Genomic DNA, 24,266 nt, shown 5'->3' on the forward strand with positions numbered 1-24,266 from the left:
ACTGTCCAGGATACCTTCTCCAGACCACCACAGAAACTATGACGGTACTCCAAACAAATAGAGAGGCTCAGGTGCCAACTCCCAGGATGTCTCCTTATCATGGCCACCTTGCAGGTTTAGGCAAGGGATCTGGACAATAATGGATGGGAGGGCAAGGCTATGTGAACAATTGAGTTTTGCAATCCAGAGAGCCCTGTCGACCACAGCTCCATAAATTCAGATAAGTCACTTAAGAACAAGGAGAAGAAACAAAGCGATTAGCCCAGGACAGTGCCAATTTATGGCTGCTGTCCTAGAATAATTGTAAATAGTGCCTCATTACTCTTAAATATCCCAATTTGGGTTCTGTATTATCTGGGTGCCCTATTAAAGACACCATTTACAAAAATGATCTTCTTACTGAAAAATGGAGGCAAAAAAATTGTTTGTATGTAGAAACACAATGTAGATAGCTAAAATAGATTCTGCTCAGTAAAGAACTATCCCAGATAAATTGGTAATAAAAGGTACAGTATTAGAGAAATGTGGACCCTTTTTTAATTGCTTTCTTAGTTTCTTCATCTTTGTATGGGCAAGAGCGGTGGTGGTAGGGGGCATAGTGCACTGTGTGAAATTATTAAAACCTCTTAAAAGGCCTTCAGGGGCCTCTAAGTAAAGATTTCATACAAAGTAGTAGTATTATGACTTGTTATAATTGATCAAAAGGTCTTAAAAAGCAATAATATAGATTCAGTTGAAAGGTCTCTGAGCAAGAGATAGTGAGGGAAATGGGAGGGGATAAATTTATGAATGGCTGTGAAACCATCTCTTCAGTCTCGTGAAGAATATAGAACTGGTCTCTGTGGGACAGAACATACAGATACACTTGCACACACCCGCAATGACCAAAACCCAACAGGTATATCAGGATGCAACGAGAAACTCAAACTTTTGTTTTGCGTTTTTTGTCTTTATTTGAGGGAATGGCAGCAGGTTCAGTGGAGCATTTTTGTGTTAGAAAATTGTGGCAAGGAAGAGAAACCTTAATTGCTTTTAATTCTTTGCAGAGAACGCCTTGCTTTGCCTTTGAGAGTGGGCTAAGCTAATTGTCCTACCAGATCGATGCGAGATTGAAGAGTCGATGGTGGGTGCATTTAGAGCCTGGAAGCAAAGGATGGAGGCTGCTCCTTGAAGCAGAGAGGCACGATGGTGAGCCTTTGGCTATTTCAGAGTCTTGCTGGCATCTCTTTAATATCCCCTGGTCATTCTGTAAATCACAATCAGCATGGAGACCACTTCACAACACTCATTTTATTTCTCCTTTTTTGTTTATTGCTGAAAAAGGCATGAGAACCTTGCGAATTATAACATAAGAAGGCCTAAAATGATGGTGATTTTGTTCTTCTTCATCCAAGAGGTAGGAATGAGCTCAGAAAAGGGTGACACGAGGAGGGGCAGAGGGAGGCCCCGTTTATTTCCTTGTAATGGCCCCAGTCTAAGTTCCCTTTTATCCATTTAGGCCCACACGACAAGTTCACCCTGGAAATCTCTTCAGCTTGGCTGCGTGCAGATGTAATCGGACCTGCTCTGGGCAGTCCTAATTGCAAACACATTTCTCTCCCTCCGCAGCCATTCCTCAGCAGGCAGTGGTCAGAGCTTTGCCAGGGTTTTCTGGCATCATTTTCCTGCTTTGTTTCCAAATCCGCATTTTTCTATGAGAAAAGATGTATGAGAGATTGTAAACAGGATAATTATATGGCAATATGATTTCCAATGCAGGCTTTCCTTGTAGATTATTTCGAATATGTAGGGGTTTGTTTTGGTGTGTTTCTTTTTTCCACTCCGCCTGTGAGTCAGGGAGATAAAATGTTGTTTTGAAAGCACAAGTATATGGATCCACTAGAAACCTCCTATGGTGTTAAGACGTTTTATGAAAGATTATTGGGAGAAATAGCAAACAAAAGAGGGAGAAGGGAGGAAAGAGTAGGTTCACGAGTCTCTGGCATTCGGCTAACATTGCTGTGGACGTGGGGTCTAGACAATGTGTCCTCTCCTTTCTAGAACAGCATGGAGAAGGGAGAAAAACAATGCACAGAGAGCTGCAAGTTCAAAATATTACGAAGTTACAAAGTTATCCTGTCTGAGATGACAATGTTTGGGGTGCAGGGGAGGGCATGGTGTAGGGAGGGTAGCTGTTTGAATCTGATTCTTTGGAAGGACCGGTCCTCCTGTCCTTCCCTTATGCTTTCGCTAAACTTTGCACTGCAGTTTGTAAAGTCAGATGGTTCTGAATCTAAGGATGGGTTGGAGTAATGTCAAACACATGCTCATCCTTCAAATTGCATGCAGAGACAGCACATTTATTTATTTTGGTGCGTAATATCATATGATTTGTGGCAGTTTGAGCTAAGGGGCACATCAGGGTCCCTCCTGACGGCCACACAAGCTGTGTGGCACAACTCCGGGCTGCACTGGACACATGGATTTATGGCGTGATTGGTGCCCCTGGAGCTCTATAGCAAAGAAGCCCTGGGACGAGCTGTCTGTTTTTTCACTGATGGTTTGTCTTCTGTGCCTAACATGTTGCCTGGCATGTATTAGGTACTCAATAAATTTTGTTGAAAAAATTGCTAGTCTGCCACCAGAAGATTCAGCTGGTTAATAATCAAAGTACCTCTGAAAAATGAACTATTGATACATTCCCTCCACAGCCAGAGATGCAGGATAAAGTACCATCCTGCCCTCAGGAAGCCACAGTTTAATGAGAAAAACACGACTACAGGAGTTGTGTAAACAGAGCACACTAGGAAAGTCAGGAAAGGTTCCACATAGAGGATGATGTTGGCAAAGCAAACTTTGCATTCTACAGTCCCAGATGTCAAAGAAAATAATGCCATGCCTGATCTTATTATTTCTTTAGTTTTCAGGAAGAGGGGGAGACTGAAACATTGGAACACAAGGATAACTCCAGATATATTAGAATCTGTTCTTGTTTTAAATGATGGAAACTACCATAATCTTCTTACGTATCTCATTCAAATGTAACAAGTTCTCTTTCTGAAGAATTCTTCCTTCGGATATTGTGGGACAGCCTCATGCTGAAGAGTCGGGAAATCCTAGGCTGATACTCATTAGTTGAGTGGTCTTGAGAACATTATTTATTATGTCTGCTGATCCCTTAGCTATAAAATGGGGATAGTGTATGTCAAGTAACCATAAATGCCATCCCCTCTTTCACTATCCTCCACCTGAAGGCACATTTTATATGATGAAGTTTTTGTAAATAACCTACTTAATTTGGGGAATGGTTGATAACCTTCAAATGTCAGTAAATGCTTCAAAGATTCTTAGACAGCTAATCGTTTGCCTCTTAATCTTCTCAAACCTAAACAACAGCAACACTATTTCTTTTTCAAGAGCTTCCTGAAGGAGGCATGTAGTGAGACTCAAAAACATCAACCTGGACTGTCAATGGTTTATCTTAGTTAGGAGAATCTTAATACTATCAGGGACCACATCAACAAGTGTTAAATGACAATGTAAATTTTTGTCACCAGCAGTATTCTTCAGGCACTCCATTTATTACATTAGCAAGGCAAATGAAATCTTTCACAGACTATTTTAAAAATTAACCATATTATATAAGTTTATTTTTTCATTACTACTAATTACATCTTCATTTTAAAAGTTCTTAACTACTATGTCTAATTTCACTCTAGGAGCAATTAAAAATTTGCCAAAGATGTAGGAAAGTACATTTGAAGGAAACACTTGAAAGACGCTCAGCAATCTCTATTACCCACATAACTAGCGGCAATAGGAAAACTCTGATCAATGACATTTTAGTTGATTCCCAGGACTCATTTATAGCAATTCAGTTGAATTTACTTCAACTTTCCTCCTAAACGACTTTCCTCATGGCTGCTAAGTAACAAATTCTCTTTCTTAGTCCGCTGGTTATGTCATTAATTATCATCAATATTCCGTGCCCCCTCCCCCCCAGATAAAACAGAGTAGGAAGGGAAATCAGAGCTTTATGTAATTAGACCCTGGCTAATACATTGGCTCAATAGCTCAGCTATGACTAATTCTACAGTTAATTTTAAATTATCCATCCACAGATAATGCATAAGGCAATAATTATAGAGTGTTTATTGTGCGACATCTGCTTTGGTAGGTACTGAGAAACAAAGACGAACAGGACTATAACCTCCCTGAAGACATTTTTTTCACTACTGTATCTATCCTCAGCACCTAGGATAGTGTCTAATACGTTGTTGAGTCTCCATAAATGTGTATTGAGTGAATAAATGAATAAAGAAATGACAACATGGTTCTTTCCAATGTTGTCACAGTTTAGGTGGGGAAATTGACATGCACACTGTTAATTCAGTACTGCACTGCCCATAGTGGTCTCCTTCCACCCCCTCTTCGTGATTGCCAGACATCCTTTCAACCACCTTACAAAGTCTTTTTTAAATTACAGAGGAAAACGGAAAAAGATTTAAAGTAAAAGAAGCTTGGCTTTAATTTTCTGTTCCACTACTAACTGTGTGACTGCGGACAAATTATTTACCAATTTTTATCTCTAGTCTCTGATTTATCAAATGGAGGTAATAGTACTTGCCATGTAGTGTACTCTAGACAATTAAATGACATTATATAAAACCTCTCGCCCAGGGTTTGTCACATACTAATTATTTAAGTAACTGTGAGTTTCCCATTTTGATCCTTTTTTTCTCTTCCTCCCTCTAGCTTTGTCTCCCAGACTGCATTAGCCTTTCCTCGGGATCATTGTCCTTCTAATCACTCTAAACCAGTGGTTCCCCACCATGGCTGACTTCAGCATCACTGGGCCCAGCCCAGCCCTATAGAATGAGAATCTCCTGAGTGAGTCTAAAAATCCATAGGAGGGTCACTCTCACCCCAGCTGATTCTGATCAGCCGTGTTTGGGAACCACTGCTCTCTACCAATCAGATGTTGCTTAGGGCAGTGGTTCTCAAACTTGAGCGTGTATTAGAATTATCTGAAGGGCTTGGTAGACTATAGATTGCTGGGTCTCACCCGCAGAGTTTCTGGTTCAGTAGATCTGGAGTGGGGCCTCAGAATTTGCATTTCTAACAAGTTCCCAGGGGGTACTGATGCTTCTGGTGCAGGGACCACACTTTGAGGTCTTGCTTTAAGGTCTTGCTACTCAAAGTGTGATCTGCTTACCAGCAGCATCAGCATCACTGGGGAGCGTCTTAAAATGCAGAATCTCACACACCATCCCAGGTTTACATTAAAGTTTGAAAAGCACAGATTTAGGAAAGAGCTTCATAAAGGGAGATTTTAAAATGGAGGTTCCTGGGCTCCATACACTAGAGATGCTGATAGAGTCCAAGAAGCTGCATTGTAATAAGCTCCCCCATGTCCTTCAGATGCATGCAATTCCTGAACCACACCTAGAAAAGCACTGCTAAGCTGCCGAATCAGTAATGGTGCTTGCTATGAGTATGCAACATTCAGCCTGGCCAGCCTTGCTACTTGTCTTGCTGTAACAGGGATCCTACCAACCAGGCAATCACATTGCACTTATTTTTTTTCTAGGGATCAGTCAAAGAGATTGTATGTGCTCCTCAGCAATCTCATCATGCCTTGTTAGAATAAGATAAGGATTGAATGAATTCATTTCGAAGACAGAAGTCAAGTTTGGAGAAGAATGTCCGAAACCATTACTTAACATCCATTAGTCAAGCCTATCTTAATCATGAGTAACAGAAACCCACTCTATCTAGCACACACACACACACAAAATGAAAAGGTGAGTTTTCTGCAAAGATACAAGGTATCTAACAAAACACAAGGGAAGGAAGTACAATTGGACCTCATCTCTGGATGGTCCAGAATTGAGCTTATTCTCTATGGCAGATTATATTTTCCCAAAATGGCCACAACAGTATTTTACATCCCACATGCTCTTCCTGAGCCTTGCCACTGCTACACCAAAATTTGAAATCTATGCCCTCTTCTCTTGAAACTGTGTGTGCCTTTGTGACTGCCTTAACTAATACAGGACCATGATAGGAGAGTGTAGATGACTTGTGAAGCAAAGTTATGTCATAAGAGTTGATACGGCTTCCACCTGGCTCTCTCTGTTGGAACTTGCCCCTAGAACTCTTAGCCTCAAGAAGTCCAGCTGTCCAGAAGCTGCCAGTGGGATAGACTACTTGGAAAGACCACACGGAGATAGAGAGAGATGCCCATGGAGCTCCATCTGTTCCAGCCCCCAGCTGTTTGAGTCTTCTCAGCCCAGGAACCAGACATGTAAGGAAGTCATCAAGATGATTCCAAGGGTTTTGTCTGACTGCAACCACATGAGAGACTCCAAGGAGAAGCACTCAGCTAACCCCAAAACTGTGGGAGAGATTAACAATTGATTGTCGTTGCTTTACATCACTATGTGGGAGTAGCAATTGGAATAGTCTTGCTGTTTGTCTAGAACCCTGTGATTTTACCCCTCTGCTTCTCTCTGCACATCTGCTTTATTCTCCTCGTTCTGTCTGCAGACAAGGCTCATGCATTTGTCCATGTACACACAACAATATGGCTGTTTGGCCAGACTACATGTGCTACAGAACTACTTCTTAAACCTTAATGTGCAGAGGAATCACCTAGAAATATTGTCAAAAGTCAGATTTGGATTCTGTAGTTCTGTGGTAGGACCTGAGAGTCTGCATTTCCAACAAGTTCCCAGATGACGTTGCTACTGCTCTATGGACCTCTAGACTTACCTGTGCCATTTCTCTCTCTCTGCCTCTCTTCTTATCTTGAATCATTTGAAAACAAGATGTAGACCTCATGACAGTTCAGCAATAGACCCTACAGCAAAATTTTTCTGAGAACAAGGACATTCTTCACATAATCAGGATATGATTATATATGCCAGAAACTTAATTCATTAAAAAAAGCCTTTTCTAAAATATAGTCCATATTCAAATTTCCTGATTTGTCTCGGAAGTCTTCCAGAGCACTTTTTTCCGTTTCAATCCTGGATTCAGTCAAGGATCATGCATCTTTGATATCCTATATTCTAGAATAGTTGTTCTACCTTTTGTTGAAATGTCTTTTTTGAGATTGTATTCTTGGAAAGTCCAGGACTGTTGTCTAATAAAATGTCCCACAATCCAGATTTGATTGCTTCCTCATAAATATATTCAAATTATACATTTTTTTCAAGAACACTTCATAGCCACCAGTTCCATACTTCACATTGCAACACATCAGGAGGCTCATGATATCACTTTGCCTCTTTTTTTGGTGATTTTAGGTAACATCACTTAATTATGGTGGTGTTTCTTGTGCTCTATTTTTAAGTGCAAAGAGATTTTTTTCAAGAGGGGCCCCAGGTGACTTCCCCTCTCATCTCATTGGCCAGAACAGATCACATGGTCACCACTTATGCACTCAATGACAAAGGAGAAGGATGTCCTGTGACTGGATTAGAATAATCATGATTCCATCCATGCGGATGAGGAGAAACCCAGCCTCCCTGGAAATGAAGCTTTGTCAACCTTAGGAAAGTTGACAAACAAAGGGAGCTATTAGCCTAGAAGAATGGCATTTGGGTAGACAATCAAGAGTGCTTGCCACACTTACCTAACATTACAGAGCTAGTTAGAAGAAAAACTGCTCTCTTATTCCTATTCCAACACGGCATGCTGCCTCGGCAGGAGATTAAGGATTTATTGCTTATAAAATACTTTATAGGCCTACTGTGAGAAATCCAATATTTATTTGCCTTGAAAGATAAAAACAGAAATTTATTTTTTCTTATTTTCTTTACAGCTTTTCTTAATCCATGATTTTTCACAGTATGACAATGATATAGCCACATATATCCTGTGCAAAAACCCCACATTTTTTCCTTACAAAATAGGCCAATAATTTACACACGGAATAAGTTCATGGAATGTAAATACTATAGTTTTAAAGCATTTTCCACTCTATTATTCTTTTTAAAAGTTCTAGAGGTAGAAAATCAAAGGATTTCTAACTCTCTCAGGACAAGATGCCAAAACTGTGGATGCTTTTATGAAGTTTAACAGGACTATTAGTAATGGTCATCCAAGCCTCTGGCATCTGCAGAATTGGGTTGGATATTCGCAAATGTAGTTTTCTTATGAGAATTCCGGCACTTTGGAATTTTGTTCCAGCTGGAAACTAGATATGAAAAACATTAAGTTGATTCCGAATCTCAGGAAAGACTTGGTTTAATTCTGAAAATCAAATGTAGTGTCTTGGGGCTGTGTACAAGGGTCATTGGTTGTGCCAACCAAGCTGTATTTTTCTCTCACCTGTAGCGTCTATTGTTCGGCACCTTCAGAAGAAGTGGGATAGGCAGCTGTCTACATCCTGTGATTCAAAGAGTCAAAGACAGTTCTTTTACCAACTTGTACAGTGCCTGAAGTTTTTACCATTTGAGTCTTAAAGTCACTCCTTATTCCACTTCCAGAGAAGCTCTCTACCCCCACCCAACCTCATCCTCATCCTCACTGGGCCAAAGTTGTTTCCCCTCTTTGGATCTTTTTAAGGGGCCCCAAAGTTGATTCTGCATAAGCCATAATTACCCCCACACCTCTCTCTTGAGCATCAGCCAGCATTTTAGCAATAGAATTTTAGTTTCCATCGAAACCTAAGCGCACAGAGGCCCCGAGAGCCATGTCTAGAGGAGAGGAGTGCAGTTGTGGGGAAAGGAGAGAACACTGAAGCCGGTCTTTACCTGCTTCACAGTTTTGTCAAAACCAAGCTCCCATTTTTAGAGCTGACCACCTTGTTTTCTACAACCACTCACCTCAATCTTCACCAACTCCTTCTTTCTTTGCTGTAACCTTGACTCCAGTAGAATGGTGCTTGTGATTTATTTAACCTTGTTTCATCCTGAAACAAAAAAAACAGGAGATGGCCAAATACCACAGAGAACTGTGGGGTTATTTTTATATGGGCACCAAACAAGATTTCTACATATTTGTCATGTCTTCCATACAACGAATGGGTTTTTAAAACATGGAGAGATTTCTCAAAACTATTATTCCAGCTATTTTGTTCTTTGGCATTTACCCACATACCCCAAGGGAGGTAGATATGAAAAAACAATATTTGACCACGTAGCTATAGTTACAGGCCACAGACAGCCAAGGGAGCAGAAATTTAAAGATGAATGTAATATGCAACTTTGCCCTGATTCTGTCTCCCTGGATAAACCCTACTCACCACTTAAATCTAAATGTTCCCTAGTCCTAGATAATTGACAGGCAGTGGGAGAAGGCAAAATCAAGTAGAAATTGAACAGTGAATAGAAAAGCACCTCCTTTCCAAGAAAATTTCCATTTTATTGTGGAATGATGAAAATGCCCCGTTCTTTTGTTTAGATAAATTCCGATAGTGTTTATGCTGATTTCTCCACAGGGAGAAAAAGAGTCTATTTCTTTGAAAAGCCATTGACGCAAAAAGACTCAAGTTCAATTTGGTTTCATCCTGAAGGTTTGAAGTAAAACAATTCTTTGTAAGGATTTATAAATAAGACATTCATTAATTAAGCTTCACAAGATCACTTTGAAGTGAATACTGCTGAATTCATTTAACCAGTGATGAGATTCTGGCAGAGAAATTGAGCAATTAGACTTGTGCAGTAAAGCATTTAAAAGCCTAAAAAGAATCCAGGAGTTACCAATGCCTCATTCTGCATGTTGAATTACTCTCAGATTTGGAATCAGATAGAGCATACAATTGCAGTAGGAAGGGAATTCTGTTGCGACCCAGATAGAGCTGTAGGTATAACCTACACAAACTGCTTAGAGTATCAGTATTTCCCATTTGGAACAGATATCTAATACATGTCACAGCTGCAAGAAGAGGCTTCTGGGAAGTCCGTGAGTGCTTTCAGAGTCCTTTCACAGAACTGAACATCTGCTCTGACCTCTTCTGCAGTTCTGAGGCAACCTCGTCTCCCAAGTCAGTGCTGCTACTAAACATTTCTGATATTAATGGCCCAAAATCCTCTTGGGTATCAAAGGCTTTTCCCCAAGGTCAGCCTAATGATCTAACTTAGACATAACTATGCCTGCCTCTGGTCCTCTCTTTCCATATTCTACCAACATCTATACATGTCAACTCTGTTGGTCCCCAAGTCCAGCCATTTTTTGTGGTCACATCCTTTTCAGTTTTATTCAGGACCTAATTATAGTAATTTTTAATTTCTACATTCACTTCTTTCCTGACTATCTGTCCTTCTGTCTATTGCCAAGATTTCTGTCATTTTGTCATAAAGAACATCTTCACTGTCTGCCCATCACCCATTGGTCCAAGTCACTTCTCCCCTTGAATTTCAGGGTCTTCTCCCCTGATGGCCAGTGTCTCTTATTCTCATCTCCTACTCAGGCAAGCAAGCCATCTCTAGGTGTCCAGAGGCTCAGGCATCCTCCTTTTGCCTCTATGTCTTTGCTACAGTGATATATGCCTCTGGTTTCTTTTTGTGTCTTCAGCATCACCTCATCTACTAACCTTTAATAGATCCTGATGCCCCATTTCTTGTCCATGCTTCCCTTGTACAATTACACATATTAATTCAATGAATATTTATTGATCCGTCCTACGTACAAAGCACCATATGTAACAATACAAGAATAATTTAGATATGCATCCTGAACTTGGGGACCTTACCATCTATAGATGGGTAAGATGTAGAGGGGTAACAGAAATAATTCCAATACACAGAAAGCATTAAATGCCACTAAAATGATATCAGTAAGACGATATGAGAGTTCAAATCCAGGAAAAACTACTTCTAAAAAAGATGAACAAGAGCAGAATAGGAAGAATTCATGGAAGGTGTAGCTTCTTAGCATAGCCTTGCAGACAGATATACCAGACAAAGGAAAGTATTCCAGATGTTAAAACTGTACCAGCAAAGGCACAGAGTGAGGAGGAAACCAGGGGTAAGAGAAACAGGACAAAGTTCGGGCTGGCTAGAAGTTAGAGTATACAAAAGGATGCTTGGGCAAGGAAATATGAAGCCAGGCACACAGCATTGGAATGATATGCTAAAGTGTATAAACTATTGTTTTGAAGCCATTGAAAGCTGTGATGAGGAGTGAGATGCTCTGTGCTGGACTCTAGAAGATTAAGCTGGCATTGGTGCCAGCAAAAACAAGGGGAAGGAATTTTAGGAAACTAATACAAGAAACTACAAGGAAAAAAGCATTGGGAACCTGAACTAGGACAGTGGCAGTAGAATGAGAAGGAAGAAATATATCTAAGAGAGATTCGAAAAGTAGAATCAACAAAAATTGACAACTGGCTGGGTTAGAGAATAAGAAAGACTGGAAAGGAGAAAGTGACTCTAAGATTTTGTAATGGTGCTGGTATATGGATGCACTAGACAGATAGTTGCTCTTTTATGCAGTCAACAGATACTTGTTGAGCACTTACTGTGTGCCCAGAACTAGGCAAGAAGTTGGAGATAGAGTAGTAAATGAAAAAAGTAGACTGCCATGAGGGAGCTGCCAATCTAAAGGAAGAGCTAGATACACAGAGAAAGTGGTAGAGATGCTGTGATAGATGCTGGCTTAGAGTACAGAGGGAGCTCAAGAAAGGGATGGTTAAGTTGCTTTTGGATGGGAAGCTCCTCAGAGACTAGGTTGTGTAAGAGCCAACTGCATATACCATATGCACAACTGTGGAAAAGCTCATCTTCTCTGAGAATATTCCTCTCCCAGTCCTTGGGTGCCTGCATCCCAGCCTCAGTTGAAAGGAATACATGGATCACGCTGCATTCTTTCTTTCGTTGTCCATTGTTACCCAAAAGACGTGATTTCAGTTGCAGTTGTATCAGGTAATGGTATCAGGTGATGTGACACGTGGTGGGGAAAGAAGGAGACCAGCAGCTTTATGTAGTGCAAAGAGCTCTAAATTCAGAGTCATTAAGCCAGACGTGCTCTCTGGTTCCCACATTCACCAGCGGGGTGAACTTTAACAAGTATTTAACTTCTCTTGGCCTTCGTTCTCTTAATCATAGAATAGTGATTTTTTTAAAAAAAAAAATCTACTTTCCTTACATCATATTTTGTTGTAAAGATAAAAAAATAAATATAAGAGCAATCTGCAAAACATAAAATATTATGAGTTATAAAATATTACTAAATATGTCTAAGTATTTCAGTCAAGGTTCCTACAGAAAGCAAATGGCACACTCACGTTAAATTAGAGGAGAGTTAATTTACAAGGAGACTGTTTACGAAGTGCAGGCAGGCTGAAGGGAATAGTGTCGTACTCCAGGGCGGGTAACATCAGAGGAGCTGTTACCATATCTGCACCCAAAGGGACAAGAGGCATGAGTCACTGTAGAAACTGGAAAAGTGAAAGTCCTAGGGGTTGCAGAAGGCTGTCTGTAGGCAACATAGCGAAGAGAAAGCCCAGGAAATAAATATCTTCGTCACGCTCCTCCTTTCCTCCAGTCAGCTTCTAGGGTCCATTGACCAGAGCCAACTAGGAGTCAGAGAGGGAGAGATCCTGGCTCATGTAGTCCATCTAGGTTAGCCTCTGGGATCAGTGAGTTGGGTGGAGAAGGCATCTGGCCCAACATCAGTGGTTTTCTATTAATCTGCTTTATCAAACATAAGAATCACCTGTGGGAGCTTGTTAGCCATGAGCATCCTATGTGCCCAGGACTGCCGTGTTACTGAGCATCCCACAGATTCTCATGCACATGGTTGATGGACCACATTTTGAGAAGATAAAAATAGATAGGTTAATTTCTTGATAAGTTATTAAGTTATTTCAAGGAGCTTAATCAAGTTCTTTTGCTTTATCATGGGGAGACCTTAGAGTAAGTTCAGACTAACCCATCAGGAAAGAAGGCATTCGATCCTCTCTTCCCAAGTGACTTATATGTCCTGGAGACTGCGTGTGTGAGCCACAGGAGTTTGCATTTTTGCTAGGACTCATCACTTGGCATAGTTCAAAGGGACTCTAAGACCTTCCTTTGCTTCTGGTAGGACCCAAATCAGCCCAGAAAACAAAGTCTGGACGCAATACATTTGTTAGGCAAATTATACAGAACATCACTCCACAGAGAAGAGTTTTTAATTCTTTTACAGTATGCTGTTGCACTAGAAATTATCGCGTTTTCTCCACCTTTGTATCCCCAGTACCAGCACGTTGAATAGATGTTAAGTGCTCAGTAAGTGCCAATGGCCACCATTTTATCACTGGACGGAAAGGGAAAATGAGTGCAATTTAAATGTCTATTGTAAAGTCTAGTATGCATTTCTAAAAAAACAAAAAACTTTTTTTTTTAAATGAGGAAGTTAAACTTCCATTTAAAACCAAACCCAACAAAAGTCAACAAGTTGTAAGATTGTGTGAGGTTGCAATGTTCCTCAAGCATCCTGAGCTGGTCCCTGGGAAAGAAAACCCTGCAGACTGCAGTTTGCCATTCCTCTTGGGCTGCCACTTAGCATTTTGCACTCCTGTGCAGTTGTTATTCAAAGTAACTAAAATTTTTTAGAAATGGTTAACTTGTGAGGATGATGCCACAGTGGAAACGTAGGCTTCCCTTTTTGTGTCTTTCAGGGTTTCTGTCATATACCTCTTTTCCTACATGTGTGACTCAAAACATCACATCTTACCAAGTCCATTTCATAGCTTCAGCCTGAGTGAATTTATTTCATTCCAGCCTACACTGCCTGTGCAACACCTGTTCCCTGCAGAAGACATTAAGCATTTTGTGCACACCTACACAGATTCTTGGGGCAGGAATCACAGCTGTTTGTAATTTAACTGTAACTGTAATCCTGAGTGTGAAATAGAACTAAAATAGTCAGTATGAGATATTAAAATAAGGAATCATGCAGATGATCCTTTCTTGATAAGGTCAAAAGTGTAAAATAAAGAACAAGGTAGTTATTCAATAATTTCCAAAAGTAGTGAGACAGTTTTATTATTTTATGAATATGGATAATGTTTTCAAGATTTCCTTACACAGAATGAAACAGCCTATCACCATAGGAGATCTCTTTACTGAACCTCTTTTCCTGCTTTTATATCAGTCCTATAGAGAGATAATAATTAGTTTCTAGACTCTCAAATGCACTCATTTAGTCTGACCTTCCTAGCCAGAGAAAGTAAGTTCTTTGTTATCTGAAAGAAAATAACCCAAATACCAGCATGTCATCATCCTAAACTCTCTAGGTTTGACTAAGTATGATTGTATATATGGTACTAATTGTTTTCCAATGGTTTCTGTATTAGATGGTTGCTTTCCGCTTTAAGTAACAGAAGCCCCAACTAAAAATGGCTCAAAGAATAAAAGTATTTATTTTCTCTGATCACAAGGAGCCCCAAATAAGGGAGGCTCCAGGATTGTTTAACTCAGAAGTTCAATCACATTATCAAAGACCCAGGTTCTCCCCATGTTTTTACTCTCTCATCTGAATTTCTAGACTGAAAAAAGGACAGTGTATCAATCAGGGTTCTCCGAGAAACAGAATCAGAAGGATATCTATCTATCTGTCTATCTATCTATCCATCCATCTATCTATTTTATCATAGTTTGGCTTGTTCGGTTGTGGAAGTGGAACAGTCTGAAATCCATACGACAGCACTGCAGGCTGGAAACCCAACAGGAGCTTATCCCGCAGGCTTGAGGCAGAGTGTCTTCTTCCTCAGGGAAACACCATCTTGGCTCTTAAGACCTTTCAACTGATTGAAAGTCCAACTAGATTATCAAACATAACTTCCTTTACCTAAAGTCAACTGATGGTAGGTAGTAGCCACATCTACAAAATACCTTCATAGCAACACCTAGATTAGTGTCTTATTGAATAACTGGGTACTATAGCCTAGCCAAGTTGACACATAAAACTATCAAATATAGTTTCTTCCTTGTGCAACTCTAAGAGCAAAGAAATCTTTTCCAGAAGCCCTCCAACAGATTTCTTCTCAATGTCCATTGGCCAGTGCTGGATTTATACCCTTAATGAAATCAATACTTTGCAAAACAAATGAGGTCAAGTTTGGTTTAAACCAATTGAGTTTTAGCTGAGCCATGTGGGGCAAGAGTCGATGTTACAACTAAAATTTGGACTACGCCCCATGGAAGAAGGAGAAAGTTGCTGTTGGCTAGGCAAAAAGAGAATCTGGGACATAGTAAGAGCTCAATAAATATTTGAATTAATGAATAAGTCAATGAATGAATGGTGATGCACTCCAAGGATAATGAGTGCAGTGATTTTTCCCAAATATATAGGCTGGTCAAGACATGACTTCAGAAGGCAAACAATATATATGCTGTATGCCTGATGTGCGACTCTTGTTTGTTTGCTGTCACATTCAAATCTTTGCCATATGCTGCTAGGCATTATCACTCATAAATGCTAGGTGGATGCTAACTGTGCTCAAGGGGCTGAACTGGAAAAGAAATGCAGAGAAATACTATTCTAAGTTAATAACCTATTTAATTTAGTGCAGTAAATGTAAGCACTTTCATGTTGATATTCTTAAATGCCTAATTCTAGAACACACACCAAGATATTATTTTTTTTATAAGTAAGACTACAGTTTAGAGACATCTAGGAAAACAGAGAACCTCACCTGGGGGCAATGCATTTCTCCACGGAGTATCAAAGTGTGCTCACAAAAAAATGATGCTCTTCTTGTTGCACTTGTTACAGAGCTCTTTGTTTATGTTTAACTGTCTTGTCAGGATGTGTTCTGACCAAGAGTCTGAGTTCATAAGACACATGATATAGGAACAAGATGGAGATATGTTCAGAATAAATGGAATATTGTGCACACACACATTACTACCAACACACCCAGTATTTACTATTTTCTCACCACCTTAATAATTAGGGACTGTGTTACATTCCTTTTGTACTAACTTTTCAGGGAAAATACTCAGTTGGTCAACAGGAAATTATTTTCCAGTTGTCTGAATAAAATGCAAGTTTATGTGTTAAAAATATTATCGGAAACTTGGGAGGAGCTCCTGCAGATAAGAGGAAGTCTGTGACTAATTTCTCCTTCTTAAGCACTTTGAAAACTCTTCATCTCCTTTCTTTCTATGTGGATCCTGGCGCACTTGCTGCCATGTATTAGTCTTGTAACCCTGGCACAATTTTTTAATCTTTTTAAGATTTAGGTAGTTTCTTTCCATGCAAAATAGGAAGAACAATAGTTTTCTGAAATGCTGTAGAATGTTCTAAATATCTGTTCCCAATGTCAGTGTTTTCCACTATAATGTGATATCCTTGGGGGCAGGAATTATTACATTTTCACCTTTATCCCAGGGTACTCAATAAATGTTAGCAGTCTGAGGTAATAAAATATCTATGCCACAACAATTAAGCTTGTACCCAAAGTATTTTTTCATTGTGGCAACATTAGTTTATAACATTATATAAGTTTCAGGTATTCATTGTTATATTTTGACTTTTGTATGGCCTACATCGTGTTCACCACCAAAAGTCTGGTTGCCATCTGTCATCGTTCAAATTTGCCCCTTTACCCCTTCCAAGTATTTTTAAAGAACTGCCCTCTATCAACCTATTTTTCGCTTGTTCACATGAGCTCTTGCTATACAACAACTTTTGTATGTCCTCCATACTTGTTCTTCCAAGTGGAGTTGTGTTGAGAGGGAAACTCTTGAGAAGGCTTTGGTTTTGGACCTTGCTTTTGGTCACCACGTCTTACTTTTAGCTAAAATTGGTTTAGGCATGGACAAAACTGTAGATGAGGCTTGGACAAGATGGGAGGTTGCTAACAAATACACACTGAGAATTATATTTCATGCATATTAATAATGAATCATCACACATTGCCGTTCATGATATGGTGGTCATTTAGAAGTTCGAATAAGAAGTTGAAGGTTTAACCAGGAAGACGAAGATTCCATCGGGAAAACGGCAAGAACATGTTTACTTCATGCAGCCCAAGTGAATGTGGGAAAAGCAGTGATAACTGAAAGACAGTTTTATTAATGAAAAAAATAAAAATTAGGCCCATACACAGATATTTCCATTACACCAAAACAAAGTAGACAGGAACAGTGGTAGAGGCGTATTTTTAAAAGTGAACAAAATAACCCTCTCCCCTTTGATTAGCTGAAAGGATTTCTGGAAGTAGTTAAATTATCAAGTTCTATTTTTTTTATTTTTAATTTTTTATTTTTCCTTCTTCTCCCCAAAGCCCCCAGTACATAGTTGTGTATTCTAGTTGTGGCATGTGGGATGCTGCCTCACCATGGTCTGATGAGCAGTGCCACGTCCGCGCCCAGGATCAGAACCAGCGAAACCTGCCAAAGCGGAGAGCACAAACTTAACCACTTAACCATGGGACCAACCTCTCAAGTGCTATTTTAATAAGATTTGACAGAGTGCCTGATGACCTAGAAGTAGAACTGAGGCTGAGAAAGGCAATCCAGGACTAGAGAGGGTACATGAGATGGAGAAGACATGGCCGCAGGATCACAGGTGGAGAGAGGAGTGAGAGAAACTCAAGGAATAGGTGTATAAAAGAGGGATGTAAGCAGCCCAGGTTCAACATCTGGGTACCTAAGGAGGGAGAGCAGGCTCATGAATGCTGCCATCTTGAATTTACTTCTCCGAATTTTGAGCACATGGAGGGGACTTAATATCCTTACTTTAATTCCCTGTTGGAGACCAAAAGGAACAGTGTGTTAAAATGCAATCGTTATGTCTTTGCTGGTGGATGTGCCTCTAGAAGTGCAGAAGACAAGATGGAGGCTCTTCAAAGGTGCTGATGCTCTAAGTACTTATTTTAAGACTTTTGAAGACTCTTGAGATCTTGTCATTTTCCAAATCTGAAGTGAGAAGCCAAAAATGCAATGCTACAGGGACAGGGGTTATTTTTTAATTTACTGGACTGTAAAGAAGCAATAGACATTTTTCTAGTAATGTATTGTCTATGCGGAGAAGTTTAAACCGTTTGGTTTGCCTAAAAATTGAGAGCAGGGATTTGCCACTGTCGGGGGCAGTGGGCCCTGTGGTGGGGCGGAGAGGACATATAGTGTGGCACATCATTGCACTACCCACCCAGGAGATGAGTGGGGAGAGTAGAACCTCACCTGCCTTCCTTGCAGTGAGTTTGACTTCTAGGTGGCAATGAAAGAATGCAGGCAGCCCTTGACAAACCATTGTGTGAACTCACTGGAGTCACATATGTACATATAAACGGTATTTAAAATCTGTAAAATCAGTCTAGTTTTTTCTAGATCCTACAAGATTTGGAGTTCTGTTCTCCACCTTCAGATTTCCATCTGTGGTATGAAATCATCGATCTCCAAATGTATTGCTAAGACAATTTTGCCCCTTAAAAAAAGCTCAGTCATGTCATTCTAGGTATTATGTAATGTTCTTCTATTGGGGCTACTTGAGATAATATATGTGAGCATGGTTTATAAACTGTAAAGTACTATCTATATATAAGGTTTGTGGCTATTTCATGGGCAGACTAAGCTTTGCAATGAAAGGGGAACTGTGATTGAACTGCAGTTCTCAGTCTGGAGCCCACTTTCAATTAGGATCAGAGTTTCATCAATTTGTGATTTAATTGTTTGAAGTCTTCCAAGTGCCCGGCAATGTTCGTGCTCTTTTTATTCAACACAGCATTTAAACAAATATTTGAATAAGTTTAACATAAGTTGACAAAGACAGAGGCAATATTTTTGTTTTTAGAACATTAAAACACAGCTATTTGGGGAAATGCTCGTAAAGGATTTTGAAATCTGGCTAAGTCCACGGCTCTCACCAACTATCCCCCTAGTTTGTGCTCTCAGCTTCCTCCCACATCTTCAAGGGACCTGTAGAGGAGCACTCCTCACTGAGGTCAGTTGCTTCTTCAGGCTCCAGAGCATGTTCAGGGCCTTTAGAAGTCTAGAGAGGCCTAAGTCACTTTTTATTTTTAGACTCTTAGTGACTTAAAAATTAAGAAATACCATAACAGGGTTAACAAAATTATGGCATATTTTAAATGCTTACCCCTATCAAATGAATGCTCTTAATACACAAGAATAGATACATTAACAACTTAAGTTGATGCACAGAGCATAAATTTGAATAAGACATAATACTCCCCTTCGATGAATTCTCAGTCCAGCAAACTGTGAAATATTATACAATAAATAATTGCACATAAGTGTTGATAGGGTCACATAACCAGAAAGTACTTGATGAATAGCCTTTTTTCACAGAAAATGACAAACTCTAAACTGAAGTTCCTTCCTGTGCGGAAGCCTGGGCCAAGTGGCTGTTCTAACCCCTTCATGGGCCCTGAATGCACTGAGCTGGCTGTTTGCCTCCCCAGGGACCCACTATCTGGGCCATTCAGGTTGCTGGGCATATATGCAGCCGCACCTTTATTCATGGCTGTTTTCAAGGTGACAGTGTGAGTTGCCATTTCACAACTGAGAAAACCCCATTGTCTTTGGCGCATCAACAGTGCTGAAGCTTTTTTCAAGTTGGTTCTCTCACTTTGAAAGCTCTTTTCATGTTCCAAAACACCGGAGAGAACAAACTGATGCTAAATTCGGTAATCTATAGAGCAATCCTTCAGACTAGAAAAAAAAGTTGGTATTGCTATTTTGTTCCAGTCTGCACAGATAACACCAATATCCTAATGGAACTAAAGCACATTACTGTCTAGGGGAGAAAGAGAGAGAGAGAGGGAGAGAGACTGAGAAAGACTACAATAAAAAGTAGCCAGTTTTCCTTCTTGAAAAACTCCATTTTGAGAAGATATATATATTCTACACAGATCCTACTTCCTGCTTGCACATTGTAATGCCTCAATATACCTGAGGATTTTTTGACCTAATGAGATTCCTCCCCAACTCATGATTCCCTCCACAGGCCCTAGATATCTCCTTTCTCACCATCAACTCAGAGCAACCGGAAGAGACTAAGAGATTAAATTCCTAAAAACAGGCCTCATCATAATGGAAGATCCAATTAACTTTAGATACAGTAGCTGCGTACCAGCAGCAGCACTGTAATTTTGCCTTCTATGAAAATGGTTTAGCTGTTCATTAGGTAGCAAGTCAAAAATTAAACAATGCCAATTATTTTCCTTGTCCTGAGATCTAGCATTATCTGGGGAGTTAGAAGACTGACTACTGATATACATTTTAACTAGATGTAATTCCTGGAATCGTTGTTTTTTTATTGTTTTATCTTTTCTGGTATGTCCTGGTGTGAGGGAAAATAATTATCTCTGGGGAACCCAGACTGAACTCCTGTTCAACAGTTTGTAGATTTGGGAATGATGATATTGATAATGTTGGTGTCATTTTTAGCTTTCCTAAGTGAAAAGTGATATTAAATAGCAATATTCTCATGCTTATGCTCTCGGCTGCTTTGTGAGAGAAGTAAGAAAGCGATGGTTATCCCTGCTTACAGGGAGATTAAACTGCGAAGCCACAGGACTTGCTGAAGTCTTCATATGCGATTATTGGTAGAGCTGGAAACAAAAGCCAGGTCTTGACCCCAAGCTCAGTGTTCAGCCTCCAGACTATGCTTTCTCACATTGGCAAAGCTGACACACCCTGGGTTTCTGTTGTAACCCTTGTTTTGATTACTTTTTACAGATTTTACTTAGTTGCATTCAAAAAAAATATCCATTCTTTACCACAAAATGGTGAAGGATAGAAAGGTGGTCAAGACCTAATTCCTGCCCTCTAGAGGGTTAAAACAGTACCACAAATATGAAGCAGAGAAATAACAAATAGCATATTCGACGTAGAAGAAAATTATATCAAAGTCTTTTTGAAAGTAGGTAAAATATAAATTACAGATGTGCATATACATACTTATAAGTACAAAAGTGATCTTTAAAGGAGATCCATTCAGTTGGGAGTAAAGGAAAATGAGGGAAAGCCAATGAGGAAAGAGGGGAAGAGGACTCGGAGGCACTTCCTCCCTGTGGTTTCTTTTGGTTTAGGCGGCGTGCCCTTCCCCAGGCAAAGTTTCCCCAACTTACTGGTGTGAATAAGACTTACTGAAGGAATTTGTTTAAAAATGCAGATTCGTGGGGTCCACCCCAAACATCCAGATCCCATGGATCTACAGTGGGATCCCAAAATCTGCATTTTTAGTAAGGCTCCTCTGGCTGGGAGTCAACCTTCGGTGTAGGAGTTGGGAAACAGTGCTTTAAAATCATACACTCACCAGTTTTAAGGAAAGAAGAGCAGTGACTTGGAAGATGTGGATACTGTAGGGTGGTCTCTGTCAACTCTGTCTTACATCATGGGAGAATAAGACTGAGAGGAAAGGAAAGGAGAGGTCTAGATAGTTGACTAATCCAGCCTTCTCACAGCTCAAGTACGCTGGAGCACAGCGCCGTCTGCATGCATCGGAGAAACCTGACTCCTGACAGCGCTTCCCCTTTCCCTGTCTATCTCCTGCATTTCCTCTGACCCTTGTATTATGCTCCATCTGGGACACGGCTGCTCTCATTTTCCATTTATGAATAATTTGGGGCTATATTTAGGCATCTCCAGTCATTAGTACTCACATTTCTGTATACAGCCTATAAAGTTTTATTTTTTGAGAATTCTAGAAATTCATGAGAAAGAAAGCTCTTAATATTAGGTCACTTAGTCAATTACCTCCTTTCCTGCCTAATGCAAGATTATTCCCAATAGTCCTGTTTCTAGTGCTCCATTGCCTATTTTTAAATGTACTAACTGATGGTGATTCTGCCACTCCTCTCAGGAGACCATTATCCCGGCTCACCATTCTCAGTGTCAGGGGGCTTTCCCTGGTAATTAGCTCCAACTTGCTATTTCTTCCCCTTCCCATTATCCTTGGTTATCAATTCCCTTGTAACAACATTATTTCGCTCACATTAGTTATACGTTTTTAGATAGTTTGCACAGTTTCACAAGCCACTGTTAAAAAGAGTTGAGCTACTCAGTACCAGCCCACATTTTAATTAGCCACACTGTTGGAGAATGAAGATGGAGCTAATAAAAACGGTCACTGGGTTCTGCTGTGTCTAGCCACATGCTGCATTGTCTTGTGCCTGCATCTCTGTGCTTGTCCACATTGATTTTATCAGTCTAAGGTCATCCTCCTCTACAAAGCAGTGTGTCTTTAAGTATAATGTGTCTAGGTCATATGAAGGTGTATAAGAAAGCGCCACTTTATCATCTGAAAAATGGAGATGAGACTGTCTACTTAGTTAGATGTCTGTGAATGTTAAATGATACCAGGTATGCAAATAATTCAGCAAAACTTCTAGCATGCAGTAAACATAATAAAATCCTGAGGCATATCTATATACTAAAATGAATATGCCTCATTCAATTTTTTAGTTTTGTCACTTGCTGATTGTATAACCTCATCACCGCTTATATGCAATTATTTATGATATAATATTTCACAGTTTGCTGGACTGAGAATTCCTTGAGGGAAGGAAGTGTGTCTTAGTCATCTTTATGCCCAGTGCAGCAAACTTAATTGCATCAGCTTAAGTTGTTTAACCTTCTGAGCCTCAGTGTTCACTTCTGTGAAACAAGTGCATATTATCTACCTCTGTGTCAGACACATTTTATGCCTTGTCTCACATCTTAGCCCACGTTTTTGCTCCAGCCACCACACATGCACAGGAATAGCCTGAATGACACCTCACCTCAGCTGCACCCTGAGGAATTCTGCCATCACCCCAGGGACATCTGTAGGAGCCTGGTTCCTATCACCCAAGAAGTTGTTCTCACCAGGGAGAATTGGTTATCACAACCGAGAGAGGGAGGTGCTATTGGCATCTAGTAGATAGAAGCCAGAGGCACTGTTAACATCTTACAATGCACAGGATAACCTTCCAATAACAAAGAATTATCCAGTTCAAATGCCGATAGTGCTACTGTTGAGAAACCCTGAGCAACAGATTCTTCAAAAACCTCACTTGAGGAAGACATTTCATAAGGTATGCTCCTCCCTGTCAAGTTCAGACTCCATCCCCTTCACTGCTCCAGGTTGGACCCATCCAAATGTTATTCCTCTGCTTTATAAGTGCATGTACTAAACAGCCAGCAGAACCCTCCCTCGGTTCCTAACCTGTAGAGTAAGAGCTATAATGATAGGAATGTTTAGGTCACAGCACCACCGTGGGGGATATATGCTTCCTGCTCAGGGAGGAAACAGCGCAACTAAAGAATTGCAAAACAGAAACCATGGAAATGAGTGTAGCAGTAGATCTTGAGGGGGCCTCTATATGAGGTTAAAACATAAGGCTGGAGAGAGGAGAATTTATTGACATTGGAACACTCTCCCATGATGTGGAGTTCAATGTCTGAGCAAGGACAGAGCTGGTCTTAAAACACTGTTGGGGTGGTTCCTTGAAGCTTGGACCTTAACAAAGTAAATCAGGTAAAGAACCACCTTGGCAGAGTACTGGGGAAGGGAAGAAGGCTGAGGGAGGTGGGAATGTTGTAATGGATTTATTATGTTAAATCAAAAAAACCACCACCTGACTATGTTTCCTGAGGGGGTCCAAAAGACACTCTTCCACCCAATCAATGAAGAATGCACAGTGAAGAGAAGCACCAACATTGTGGAGAAGCTTGGTTGTGGCTGTTGACAGTAGGAGGTACTACACTGGAACTGGTTTCCTGGGTATTACTGTAGCAAATAGAGTTCTAAAATAGGAGAGTCTATTTCGTCTTTACAAAAACAAGGTGGACATAATTATTGACATGGGCAGCAAGGCCAGAGTGACAATCAGAGTGCTTTGACCCGCAGGGATCTGTAACAATTGTTAATAGATCATAGGAAAAAGATGGATGAGTGGCTAACTAGAGTTTTGTTTAATATGTATAACTAGAAGTTGAAATCTGGCAAGAAAAAATGGCGTCAGTCACTACAGTGGAAAATCACAATCACTCACCCATTTTCCAGATCTAAGTCAATTGTCAGACCCAGAGCTCAGTCTCAGATCCAGAGCTCATTGACTAATGATGAGGTTAGGTTCCCCTGAGGAAGTAGCCTGCAACGCCACTACAAATATATATAATAAAAATCTCCTAATCCTTCCTCAAAGGTATCTGAAATTACTTACCAGAATAAATGTGCAGTGGGGAGAGCAGAACACCCAGACCATTCAAGGGCTGTTAGACACAGGGTCTGAGCTGATTTTGATAGCAAAGAATCCAAAATGCCATTGTAAACCTTCATTAGAGAAAGGCTTATGTAAGCCAGGGAATGAATGGAATCCTGGGCCATGTCCAACTCAT

At 40.2% G+C, this 24,266-nt stretch overlaps 1 long non-coding RNA gene across 2 annotated transcripts in view; it reads right to left on the reverse strand.

The window, feature by feature from the left end:
* Positions 1-928: 928 nt before the first annotated feature.
* The window catches only part of LOC139076798 (uncharacterized), a 71,168-nt gene continuing 47,830 nt past the window's right edge, over positions 929-24,266 (reverse strand). For both annotated transcript variants that reach the window (XR_011528764.1, XR_011528765.1), the window contains exons 2-4: positions 8,814-8,899; positions 8,317-8,374; positions 929-1,691 (exon numbers count right to left, since the gene is read on the reverse strand). This is a non-coding gene — a long non-coding RNA (uncharacterized lncRNA). The remainder of the gene's footprint in view (positions 1,692-8,316; positions 8,375-8,813; positions 8,900-24,266) is intronic.

Source organism: Equus przewalskii, chromosome 17 (assembly GCF_037783145.1).
Source record: "Equus przewalskii isolate Varuska chromosome 17, EquPr2, whole genome shotgun sequence".
Taxonomy (NCBI): Eukaryota; Metazoa; Chordata; class Mammalia; order Perissodactyla; family Equidae; genus Equus; species Equus przewalskii.